Genomic DNA, 12,982 nt, shown 5'->3' on the forward strand with positions numbered 1-12,982 from the left:
TGCTTTCTCAATAGTAGAAACAGTCTTTTCGAGAGGGGCACTAAGGCAACTTCTGGTGGCAGCACAAATAAGTATGTCATCCATGTAATGGAGTATAATTGCTTCAGGAAACTGCTTCTTGACAGGTGATAAAATCTGAATGACCTACATTTGGCATAACACAGGGGAAGTTTTCAATCCTTGAGGATTGATACCCATTGATACCTTTTAAAAGTCTCACTTCTGTTCAGAGATGGTACTGAAAATGCAAATCTGAGGGCATCTCCTGGGTAAAGTGGGATGTTAAAGAAGCAGTCCTTGATAGCAAGGACAGCAAGCTGCCAATCGTGGGGAAGCATAGAAGGGGAGGGGAGGCCAGGCTGAAGGGGGCCATATCTTCAATAACCTCATTAATTTTTTGAAGGTCTTGGAGCAGATGCCAACTGCTTTTGCCAAGGTTTCGGATGACAAAATCTGAGGTATTCCACGGGCTAGTTGATGTAACTAATTGCCCGAGTTTTTCTTGCTCCTTGACTGATTCAATGAGCACATTTAATTTGTCTGATGGGCTGGGCCACTGATCCACCCACACTGGAAAATTGGTTTTCCAATTCATTGGTGGGGAAGTTTGCTCTGCAGTGGCCCATGCTAAAAATCCCACTTGGAGTCAGGGATATCAAGGTGGGCACCCCACTGGGATAAAACATCCCTGCCTAATAGAGAGATATTGGCTGACACGACAAATGGTCAGATGGTGGAGACTTGCCCCTCGGGCCCCTCTACGCTTACCAGATGAGATCTTCTCATGGAATTGACAGCTCCACCAACAACGGAGATTGTGCCACAAGGGGACACCAGTGCCCAGTCGCGGGGCCACTTTGCTCTGGGGAGGATAGTAACGTCCACTCCTGTGTCAGCCATGAGACGAAGTTCAATGGATTTCCCATTTTTGGAAATACAAGAATCAATCAGGGGTTTGTCTTTACAAATCTAGTGACATGCAAACGCATCAAAATTTGAATCAGGTTCAACCTCTGAATCCTGGCCGGTTAAAATTAACATTTGTGCAAAAGGTGCAAATTTTAACAATGTAAATGGTGGATTGTAACAAACAACTGACACAGTAATTTCATTGCCTGGATTTACAGTCACAACTTCTGGTAATATACTTATCTGATCTGGAGTGTGTTCACTGTCCCCAAACAGCAGGACTGTAGTTGGTTGAGGGTGGAAAGGGGGCTCAAGGTACCCAGCTGGAACTCAAACTAGATCTTCGTCGGGGAAAAGCAGATGGACAGAACTTACTAACAATGGTCGGAGGCTCTGGGGAAAGTTCCGGGTTCTGCGGAACAACTGGAGTCCGTCCTCATGACTGCGGTCCTCTGCGAGGAGCCTGTTGGGGCGGGGGACTCCTGGATGGCTGGCAGCTGAGGTGGGCTTTGCAGGCAAGGCCGGTAATTTGCTGTTGTCGCGCGGCATGGCCCTGCGCTCTGCCAAGCGTTTCCCTGGATCGGCTGATAATATTGCTGCTGAAAGTTGTATGTGGGCTGATAGGGCTGTTGGAAAGGAGGAGGCCTAGGAGGTGGAATATAGTTAATAAATTGCCCAACAGGAAGGTGAGGACAGTCTTTCTGGAAATGTCCAAGTTGGGCACAGTAAAAGCAACGGACATTGCTAATGTTTGTCATGGCTTCCCTCACTCCCTTACTCACTGCAAAAGACACCACGGCCAGCACTTTGGGGACAGAGGCTCCTGTTCAGGGTGGTGGCACTATGTCCCTAGCAACAAGCTGATAATGCAGCTGTGGCAGGGATGTTGGACATGGCTTGGGGATGGCTGATGAGAGGCGCAGGTACAGGTACAGGTCTCCCTGATGGAAATGTTTGGCCGATCTTGTGAAGCTGCAGAGATGCTCCTGTGAAGAGAGGAGGTGGCTGACGCCCCAGCTGCCAGTGGCACAAAGGGACCCTCGTGCACAGCAGGGCCCAGAGCTGGCAAGGCTCCCCAGCATGGCTAGAGCTGCTGGCACAGCTGGGCCCAGCTGGACAGCTGCCCCTCAAGGCCCCGGCCAGCAGGGCACGGCTCTGGGCAGGGTCCCTGGCCAGGAGCGGGCCCCAGAGCGCCTCTGCCTTTCAAGGGCAACCTCGGCCCTGCTCTTTCTCCTCCCCACCTGCCTCTGCCTCTGCCCCGTGCCCCTGGGGCTGCTCTTGGCCACAATTGCTAATGCGTGATTGTTCTCGCAGGAAAGGGACATGGAGAAGCTGCCTCCAGCATGCAGCATGATCTTCACACTGTGACTGGCAAGGACTTCCAGTCAATCCATCTCTCGATCCCAGTATCCATGGGAGCACAGTTCAGAAGCGTTTCCATGCCGTGCTGGCTTGCCCATGTGCTTTAGGGAAGTGGGCATTGCAAGGAGCTCCTTCCTCAGTGGGAGCAGGCACAGCCTCAGCTGCAGCCCCGGTGCCGCCTGTGGCGCAGGGAGCGGCCGTGGCTGTCCCTGTGCTCGGCTGCAGCACAGGGCCAGGCCGGAGCGGGGCCCTTGTTGTGCCTCCGCCGCTGCTCGGCAGCGCCGCCGGAGCCCGGGGCTGCGGCCCTTCCCCGCCGGGGCCGGGACCTGCCCGACAAGGGCGCGGCGGCTCCAGAGGCCCCGCCTGACCCCCAAGGATGGGCTCCGCCTGCCTGCCAGCCGCAAGGCTTGGCAGGAAGCTTTCTGCCCACTTTGCACAGCCTCCACCCAGAGTGGCCCTTTGCTGCGCTGAGGAGATGAAAAACCCCACTGCACATCTCATGAGGGATCCCTGCACACCTTAGTAGAGACCATCAAGACTCCTTTCTGCCTCCTGAGGGATCCCTGCACCCCTCAGCAGAGACCCCAAAATATCCCTGTGTGCCTCACAGAGAATCCATGCACACCAATGCAGAGACCCCAGGGCAGCCTCGTGTGCCTCACAAAAGAGCCCAGCCTCCTGCCCACCTTAGGAAGGACTCAGCTCCTCTCCAGGCCTTGACGGCAAGCACTAAACCGCCACGTTAATCACGAGGAACTCAAGCCCCTGCCAGCCTTACAGATGTCTCCAGTCCCCTGTACGCCACAGAAGAGATCTCAAATCCCCTGAGAACCTCACGAGGAACCCCAGCCCCCTGCACCACTTACAAAGGACGCAAAGCCCTGCATGCCTTCCTGCAAAACCCAACACCTACAAAACACCCCCTCCAGCTCATGTGCCTCATGAGGGACCCCGGCCAAGTGCCATCCTTACAGGGGTCCCCCAATGCCCTGCATGCCATAGAAAAGCCAGGCTTGGCATTAACTCCAGCCAGCAGTGTGTTCCCTGGCAGAAACCAATTCCCTTCTGGGCATCGGGAAGACGTGTTGCGGTGCCGACTGCATCTGTGGGAGCAATGGGGAGCGTGAGCCCGTGCTGTGCTGCACTGCTGAGCTGGCAGCACGGTGGATACGGGCAGGACGTTCTCTGTTTCCCCCAGAGCTGGGGCCTGCAGGCACCTTGCCGGCTCTTGGCACAGGCTGTGCCAGCCAACAAAGCCCAGCAGGCCGGGAGGAGAGCCCGGGGGCAGCAGGAAGCTGAGAGAAGCCCCTGCTCTCGAACTTAGGCAGTTCTTGCAGAAGCAAAGATGGTGACTTGAAGAGATTCCCACTGTGCTCAAAGTTTGCCTCTGAAAACTAAGAGGTGAGCTGGTCAAGAATCCCAGGAAATATCTGGGAAAAGGTTTTATGTGACTTGGTTGTGACTAGATATAAAGTTCCCGTGGGAAAAGATCTTTGCCTCTGCAGCAGGCTGGCTGTCTTAGCGTGTCTTAGTTCTTCACAGAGTAAAGAGTACCACTGAAATGCCATTTTATATTTTATTGTATATTGGTAAATTATTTTCTGCAAAACTACTTTCAAACATAGAAATGTATTCTAGAAAAAGGGATGAACTATGTGCTGAATTGTCTCAGCAAGAAATATTTCTAAATATTTCTAAAAATTAGAAGTCCAGAAAAAATAGGGTTTCCTTTTCGGGATTCTAAAACTACTTTGTAAAGTCCTTAACTACTGCACTACACGGGAATAAATATTTAGGGATGTCTCTCTACAGTAAAAAAAATATTTAAAATATTTTTTTAAAGACAAATTTCTAAAAATGAAAAACAAAGACAAAATAGGGTCGCTTGTTCTCAGGAGCCCCACACTGCTGCCTGCCCCCTGGGCTCCCCCAGCCCATCGAGACACTGCCGCTGGTCACAGCAGCCCCTGCCTGGCTCCTGCCTGCCCACACCGTGGCCATCCCCAGCTGCCCCTGGGCACGGAGCTCAGCCAGTGCTGGTGCCGGGTGGGCTTTGCTGCTGCTACCTCCCAGACACTGGGGTGGCAGCTCCATCTCTGTAGTGCAACAGAAGAAGGGGCCATCGCCTACCCTGGTGGGGCAGCATGGCTTAACTCCAGTGTTGTTTAGAGGGCAAGGCCAGGGAGCTCAGGGGCAGAGGCAGGGATGTGTTGGTCTCAGGATGGGCTGGAGGGTGCTCGGCTGGGCCTGGGGTCTCCAGAAGACCTTGAGAATTGGCTGGGATGGGATGCAGGGAGATCAAAAAAGGGATGAAGGCATCTTGGGGAGACCTATAGAGAGAGCAGGCGGCAGTGGGATCTACAGGGTAGTAGGAGGTTTCCTTGTAGATGGCTGTTCTTGGGTTCCCTTCACAGAACACTTGAGAGGGCTGTCCAGGCCGTTATTACTGTGGGAGAAGCAGCTCACGCTGTCTGGGTGTGAGGTGCAGCCACCGTCTTCCAACTCCTGTCCAGAGGTGCTCCTGTGCAGAGAGGAGGTGGCTGAGGCCCCAGCTGCCAGTGGCACACAGGGACCCTCCTGCACAGCAGGGCCCAGAGCTGGCAAGGCTCCCCAGCACGGCTGGAGCTGCTGGCACAGCTGGGCCCAGCTGGACAGCTGCCCCTCAAGGCCCCGGCCAGCAGGGCATGGCTCTGGGCAGGGTCCCTGGCCAGGAGCGGGCCCCAGAGCGCCTCTGCCTTTCAAGGGCAACCTCGGCCCTTCTCCTTCTCCTCCCCACCTCCCTCTGCCTCTGCCCTGTGCCCCTGGGGCTGCTCTTGGCCAGGCAGCCTCAGTGGGAGCCAGCCCAGCAAGTGAGAGGCCAACGAATGAAATCGGCAGCAGCAGAACCCTCAGCAGAGTTATTTGGACAATCATGGACTGGCAACAACTCGACCCTAGGCTCTCTGGGAATGTTTCCTCTCTGCATTAGGTTTTCATAAGAACCTATTCCTGGGAAAGGTGTCGAAAACACCATTTTCTCATCCAGTAACTCCAAATTCGGACACAGCATAAAATAATGATAATCTCCGAAAGAAGCAGGCCTGCCATTAACCTTGGCCAGCAGCTTGCTCCCTGACAGAAACCCCTTCCGAGGCCACCCTGGGCATTGGGAACAGGTCTTGTGGTGCCGGCCGCATCTGTGGGAGCAATGGGGAGTGTGAGCTCGTGCTGTGCTGCACTGCTGAGCTGGCAGCACGGTGGATACGGGCAGGACATTCTCTGTTTCCCCCAGAGCTGGGGCCTGCAGGCACCTTGCCGGCCCTTGGCACAGGCTGTGCCAGCCAACAAAGCCCAGCAGGCCGGGAGGAGAGCCCGGGGGCAGCGCAGCTGCTTGGGCAGTGGCTGCTGCCAGGGACACGGGCCAAAGCCATCCCTGAGCAGCCACTGCCAGCCCTGGCCTTCCCTGCCCCGTGACAGCTCCCCCAGCCCCAGGGGACAGGCTCAGGCCCTGTCAGGACCCAGCGCAGCCCCTGCCCAGTCGGGAGCCAGGGCTGGCTCTGGCCCTGGGCTGGCGGCAGGGCTCCCGCTCGGGGCTGCTCCTGTGCCTTGGGCCTCTGGGCACTCAGGGCCAGCTCCGCAGCAGCTGCAGCGCCAGGGACGTTGCTGCACCAGTCCTGTTTCCCCGGGGCTCTGAACCAGCTCCAGAGGCCTGGAAGCCCAGGCGCCTCCAGCTTTGGCTGCTGCCGGGCAGGGCAAGGGCAGGCCCTGGGGGAAGAGCTGCTGCCACACAGCCCCGGCCAGGCCTGAGCCCGGCACAGCAATTACCTGCTGTGCCTGTGCCCGTGTCTGGCATCGCCTTCCTCCCTGCAGCAGGGGCTGGCACCGAAGATGGAGTGCTTCCTTCAGGAAATGCCACCTTCCACTGAAGCAGTATGTCCATCTCTTGACAAAGGAAGGGAGACAGCTGCATCAGATGGAGCTGTTCCCACTTGGGTGGTGGCATCAGAGGTAATATTTGTGAAATTTATGGAGCAGGAAAATGGCCAGGTTACAGTGGCATGATGAGAGCACTTCCACCTCCAAACAGCCACCCTTTTCCTAATCTGCAGGGCTGGATATAGTGGGGGATCTCAGGGTGTGTTACAGTTTGGCCTGCCTGTCAGCTGATGCCAAACGCCTTCCTACAGAGGCTGGGCAGAAGCTGCAGCCAGGCCAGGCTGGGAAACAGCCCTGCAGGGCGTGAAAGCAGCAGCGGGGCAGCGAGGCTGCCATGGATCCCTTCCTGCTGTGCCGGGCACAGCATGTCCAGATGTGCAGCCAAAGCTCCCGGCTGCTGAGTCCCAGGGGAAGCATGAGGGAAATGCACCCACCTTGTCTTGTCTGCAGGAGTTCCTTCAGCTCTTGCCTCATCTGTTTGGATGGTTCCAGGGATATCTTATCTGTTGTATCTTGGATTTTCCCTGTTGGAGCACCTTAGAGAAAAATATTTCCATTTCCCAGGAATGGATCCGACAAAAGTAGGGCTCAGCCTGTGGGGTCAGCAGGGACACACTACTCACCCCTGTGACGGGAGCTGGGCTTGAGTGCAGCATCCAAGGTAGGAGCTGGAGAAGTCCTCCCTGTAGACACATCTGTAACACAACAGCCACAGAAGCTTCTGTCACCTGGTTCCTGCCCGCTTGTCTACAATTCTTCCTTGGTGGCACACTGAGAACATACCATCAGGAGGCTCCAAGGGCTTCAAAACTTTATTTATCCAAGCTGATGGAGAAGCCTTCCCAGCACCCTCATCTATAACGGATCACAGATGAGAACATTTTCCAGGGTGTGCTGGGATACCCTTCTGCCACAGGGAACTGGGCACTGCAAGGGGGTTGGGTAAGGCCGTGGGAGCCAGATGTGAATGGACATGGCCAAAGCTGCCCAGGGGCCTGGGGAGCTCTGGGCTGGCTCCTCATCACTCTCCACACTCTTTCCCTGCCCTCAGCAACATCCCTGGGAGGGGTGGCTGGAGCAGCGCATGGCCCCGGGCCTCTCCCTCACACACAGAAGAAATCCTCCCTAAAGCATGGGGGTAAACTGCAGCAGGCAGTGCCACAGCTATCCATCCCTCCCTCCCTCTGTCCCTCCTGCCCTCCTTCTGCTGGGACACCCCCCAGATCCCAAGGGCAAACAGCCAGGCCCTCTCAGGACACACTGCAGCCTTGCTCTCCCCCTCTGTCCTTTCCCCACCGTGAGCACCCCGTGCAGTCGCTGCCAGGTTTCAGGACATGTCTCCCAAGGAGGGACCCCAGCAGGAGTGCTCAGTACCCGAGTGCCCTGAGTCTGCTCGGGATAATTCCCCTGGGCTGTGCCGCTCTAGTCCAGGCTGTGCCTGCACTGCCAAGCAGCAGAGAGGGCAGCTCAAGCCTCAGCAGGGCTCAGGCCCAGAGGCACAGCAATTACCTCCCGTGCCTGTGCCTGGCATGGCCTCCCTTCCTGCAGCAGAGGCTAGCATGGAGCCACTGCTTCTCCTGGGAAATTCTTCCTTCTGCCCTGCCTCTCCATCCACTTCTGGAGAAAGGAAGAGGGACAGCTGGATCAGGTGGGGGTGTTCCCCACTGGGGAGGTGGCATCTTCAGCAGCCAGTACTTGTGAAAGTCATGGTTAAGTATCAGGAATCCACACAATTTTCTGGGTAGACCAGGGCCCATCTTCATCATAATACCCACCCTTAGTGATCATCCTGGAGACTATGAAATTTCAGGGGATCTCAGGCACATGGTGCAGTTTGGGCTGCCTGTCAGCTAATGCCCAATGCCTTCCTGCAGGGGCTGGGAAAAAGCTACAGCCAGGCTAGGTTGGGAAACAGCCCTGCAGGGTGTCAAAGCAGAAGCAGCAGCAGCAGTGGGGCAGCGAGGCTGCCATGGATCCCTTCCCGCTGTGCCGGGCACGGCGTGTCCAGATGTGCAGCCAAAGGCCCCGGCTGCTGAGTCCCCGGGGAAGCATGAGGGAAATGCACCCACCACGGCGTCTCTCCAGATCACTCGGCATCTCCTCCATGTGTTTGGATGCCTCCAGGACTTAGTGTCTCCTCTAAGTTTGTTCTCCATTCTCAGGGGACCTGAAGTGAAATAGTTCCATTTCCCAGGAATGGATCCCACAAAACCAGTGCTCAGCCTGTGGGGTCAGCAGGGACACACTACTCACCTCTGCAATGGGAGCCAGGCTTCTGTGTAGGGATCAGCAAAGGAGCAGGAGAAGTCCTCCCTGCAGACACACCTGTAACTCAACAGCCACAGAAGCTTCTGCCATCTCTGCTGATCTGCACGGGCACCACTGAGACGCAGGAGCGGTGAGGGGATCGTGCAGGGCGAGGGCACACACGTGCATGGTTCTGTGCTGGCACCTGCAGCGATGGCCCCCTGGCCCAGCTTTGGGCTCTGAGCTGGCAGCTCTCCCAGGGAGGAAAGTCTTTACCTACCCTCAGCATCTCCCAGATGCTCAGTAATGGGTATGGGCTGGGAATCCCGATCATCTTCATCAACAGCATCATCTTCATCAACTTCAGCTGCAAAGAAAGCCAGGACACAACAGCTCCTGTGACCCTGCTGAAGATTCTCCTTCAGGCCCGAGTGGCAGTGAGGGCACCTGGGTGTTTGCTGCCCTCCAAGGCACTCCCTCAGCTCTGCCTCCCACTCAGGAGCAGGGGCAGGGGGACCTCGTGCCTGCAGTGGCCCCACACTGGGATGGAAGGAGCCCCTTGCAGGGCAGTCGGGGCAGAAAGGACTCCCTGGAGCTGCCAGCAGCTCTAAAGCCAGCCACGGGCAGGGCCAGGGCTTGGCAGTGGCAGCAGGAGCAGCTCAGGCTCCCTGGGGCTGGCAAAGGAGCTGCCAAAGGCTCAGCCCTGGGGCACAGCCCTGGGCCCGGCCCCTTCCCTCTCTGCCCTTCTCCCTGGCTGCACAGAGCACATGGAAGGACACACTGGCATTGCACACAGGAGGAAGGCTGAAAGCTAAATGCTCCCTTCTCTCACTGACAGCGATCCTGCGTGATCACTGTTGGGCACAATAGTAGAAACTTTGAAGCCAGGATTTGCAGAATCCATCAAACTTCAGAGGATCTTAAGGGAAATGACAGAGGAATATTACTCTGGACAACGATTACACTTGGACAGTGATTACTCTGTTAGGAAAGGGTTGCTGACAACCTACCTTCACCAAGCTCCAAGATCCTTAAACCATGGTTTACCAGCATTTCCAAATGATGCAAGTCACGATCCCAATCTAGAAAGGAGCACAGATGGGAAGTGTTCCATGGTGTGCTGGGATCCCCTTCTCTAGGGAACCGAGCACTGCAAGGGGGTCAGGTAATGCTGTGTGCCTGCACTGCCAAGCAGCAGAGAGGGCAGCTCAAGCCTCAGCAGGGCTCAGGCCCAGAGGCACAGCAATTACCTCCTGGGCCTGTGCCTGGCATCGCCTCCCTTCCTGCAGCAGAGGCTGGCATGGAACCACTGCTTCCTCCGGGAAATGCTTCCTTCTGCACAGGCTCTCCTTTCATTTCTGGAGAAAGGAAGAGGGACAGCTGGATCAGATGGAGCTGGTCCCCAGTGGGGAGATGTAGGAGAGTGCCCCCCTAATGACAGAGTGGCAAAGCTAGCCTTTGTCCCCCAAAAAAGGAAAAAAGCCCAGAAGTTTCTCCCAACGATCAGGTGAAAAGCCACCTCGTAAGACCCCAGAGGCTTCACTAAAACCTTGGGGTCACCTAATTGGATAGAAGCGAAAAGGTCCCGCCTGGCCCATAAAGTAGAAAAGAGGAGGACAAAAGGACCACGAGGCTTTTGTGAAGGTGTTTCTACCAGTGGCAGACTGCTGTACCTGGATCGGATTTTCTGTTTGTCATTTTGCCTTTTATTAAACCTTTTTTGTTTCTAACACTGCAGCAGAAGCCATCCTGCTCATTATTTGCCAAAGGTAATAGCTGAGCTATCCTTGGGTGTGCTGGGTTCCCTTTTGAAGGTTTATAACACCCGGCCTGAGAAAAAAGAACCCAGCACGTGGCACCCGGACAGTATTTCTCCTATTGAGGAAGATGGTCTAGGGATTTTTTGATTACCTCCATCAAAATAGGACATTTTTACTTGATATTTGCGTGTTTTGGGGGAGCAGGCCTGCACCTGAGTTTTTTGTCGCTTTAAAATAGAAAACTCAGAAGAAGGGATTTGAGATTGAGAGGGAATCTCGAATCAAAGCCTCATACTGGTGAAGAGGAGGCTGTAATCGGAGACGGGACTGGAGCAGCACCGCAGCCTCAGAGGACTCTGTCGCTCAGCTCAGCTGATTTGTCACTGTTGTGACCCAGGACCGGGGAGGAATTTCATACCAAGAAGGACAACTGGAAAACTCTGGTGAGTGCCACCATGGGAAATCGGTTGTCTTTAGCTGAGCAGGATTTTTTTTTCATATTTCATTTATAAGTTAGAAATTCAAGATATTCAGTTTGACAAGAAACAGCTTAAAAAGCTTGTAAAATGGGTCTTAACAGAGTTCCCAAACTCAGACATGTCTCAGAAACTCGATCCAGACTTCTGGGATTCGGTCGGACTGAAATTATATAACATGGAAAAGAATAAGAAGTCCAACTTAAAGCTGCGTCCAATATTCAGGACAGTCTTAAAATTTGTAACAATGGAAAGTGCAAAGCAAGCAAAGAATGCACACAAGCAAGCAAAGATCAGGGACAGGGCAGAATGCAGGCAGCAACAGCAGGACCGGGAGGAGAGGAGAAAGAGGAGTTCTGAGGGGACCCAGAAGCCTTCCCTTATCCCAGTCGAGAACCAGAAACCCCGGAGGAGCGGCTGGGAGGTGGCCAGGCCAGCCGCCCTCCCCCTTCCCCACCCCCGTCCTGGGAGAGAGGGGAGCAGACCAGCCCTGGCCAGGCTCCTCTGCAAACCACATCTTTCACAATCCCTGCCATACCTAAGTCCTCTGTATTCCCTCTGAAAAGCTGCCTTTGGCGCTCAAAATCGGTGAATTTTGGCAGTACAATGGAAAAAAGCCGAGCCGATTGTGCCCACTCTGAGAACAGAGGAGCTCATGGCAGACGCCATGATGGCCCCGGCCCAGCCCCGCCCTTCGTGGGCGTGGCTCGCCCTCCTCCCCGGGCTCCCAGCAGTCCCTGGGTGGCTCCTCCCTGAGCTCCTGCCCATCAGAGCAGGGACACGCCCCTTTTGTGGGCGGAGCATGGGCAGTGTCCCCGCCCCTGCTCCCCCCCCATAGCCCGGGAGGGCACGCCCCCTCCCTGCCGAGCGTGGGAACCGGATGTGATGCCCGGAAGTCACCCTGTCCAAGATGGCGGCGCCCATGTCAGAAACCTTGCCAGAACAAAAAACTAATTATTCCTATGCTCCACAATGTAATTCCAAATAATCTAAGGAAGAGTTTAACACACGAGGAGTCACAGATACCTGGCAGAGGATAAGAAAGGATGCAGTTCAGGAAGGAGAGTGGGAAATTGCATCGAAGTTAAAAGTTTTTCCTGTGAGGTGCACAGCAGGTCCTGCACCGAGAGGGAGCTGGCAGCAGATCAGTTTTGCTGAGTTAAAAGAGATTTGCAGAGCCTCTCGTTTGTATGGTAGCGATTCTGCATATTTCAGAAGTCTTTTACAAGCCACCTTTACAGCAAATGTATTTACTCCACACAATTTAAAGCAGCTTTGCACATCCCTGCTGTCCCCAAGAGAATTTTCTCTGTGGGAACTGGCATGGAAACGTTTGTTAAATGACCTTTTAGGAGGTTATGCAGGAACTCCAGCCACTGCAAATTTGACTATAGATCAGCTCAGGTGGAGGAGCTCATACAGATCCTCAAACACAAGCCCGAACTCTCAATAAACAAGTATTACAGGATATCAAAGAAGCAGCAAAAACAGCTTTGTTACAGGTTCCTGATGGCAACAAACCAGAATTAGATTTCACAGAAATAAAACACAGAATAGATGAGCCTTATATTAAGTTTTTGGACTGTTTGAAAATGGCATTAGAAAAGCAAATTCCAATAGACGGAGCCAGACAGGAGTTATTAAAACGGCTTGCAATTTCTAATGCAAACACGAGCTGCAAAAAAGTATTAGTTGCATTGCCACAGGGTCCTGAGCCCACCCTGACCCAGCTCGTGGATGCTTGAACCGCCTGGGCACCCCTGAGCCTGCAGCAGCCATGCAGGCAGAGGTGCTGGCCAGTGCCATCACAGCAGCTCAGGAAAACACCCCAAAGCAGCAGGAAAAAGCAGCAGAAATGCAAACACAAGCCCTAGCAGAGGCTCTAAGAGCATTCAGAGGTGCAATTGAAAACCAGCAGACTCCAAGGGACACGTGCCATTCGTGTGGCCAGAGAGGTCATTTCAAAGGGGATGTCCTGGGGCCCGCAGAAGGCCACTGCCCAGAAACAGTGGATGCAGAGGTTTCTGTCACGTGCTAACAGCTGTCACCCAGCACAGGGCTGTCCGTGCCATCTGCCGGGAAACGTGCAGCCCGGCACGGGGCAGTGGCTGCCATGACACAGGAACCCTGCACCAGGGGCAGAGAGCACCACAGGCCACCACGGTCAGAGCTGCAGCACGTCTGTGCAGGACTGCCGACCACAATGTCCCCAGGTACCAGACTGGAGCTGTCCCCAGCCCAGCCAGTGGTGCTGACCAATGCCATTGCTCACACAGTGCCCACAGGACAGCTGGGGCCTGAACCACAACCACG

General features: G+C 54.9%; 3 long non-coding RNA genes across 3 annotated transcripts in view; 1 reads left to right on the forward strand and 2 right to left on the reverse strand.

The window, feature by feature from the left end:
* The window catches only part of LOC135307701 (uncharacterized), a 152,844-nt gene that overhangs the window by 21,279 nt on the left and 118,583 nt on the right, over positions 1-12,982 (forward strand). The window lies entirely within an intron of this gene.
* Positions 4,710-7,167, reverse strand: LOC135307250 (uncharacterized). The gene is made up of 3 exons (XR_010367960.1): positions 6,810-7,167; positions 6,621-6,722; positions 4,710-4,792 (listed from the first exon to the last, which is right to left on the reverse strand). It is a non-coding gene; the product is annotated as an uncharacterized LOC135307250 (long non-coding RNA).
* On the reverse strand, positions 8,250-9,857 carry LOC135307251 (uncharacterized). The gene is made up of 5 exons (XR_010367961.1): positions 9,684-9,857; positions 9,444-9,515; positions 8,714-8,800; positions 8,440-8,511; positions 8,250-8,353 (listed from the first exon to the last, which is right to left on the reverse strand). It is a non-coding gene; the product is annotated as an uncharacterized LOC135307251 (long non-coding RNA).

The sequence above is a fragment of the Passer domesticus genome, chromosome 9, assembly GCF_036417665.1.
Source record: "Passer domesticus isolate bPasDom1 chromosome 9, bPasDom1.hap1, whole genome shotgun sequence".
Taxonomy (NCBI): Eukaryota; Metazoa; Chordata; class Aves; order Passeriformes; family Passeridae; genus Passer; species Passer domesticus.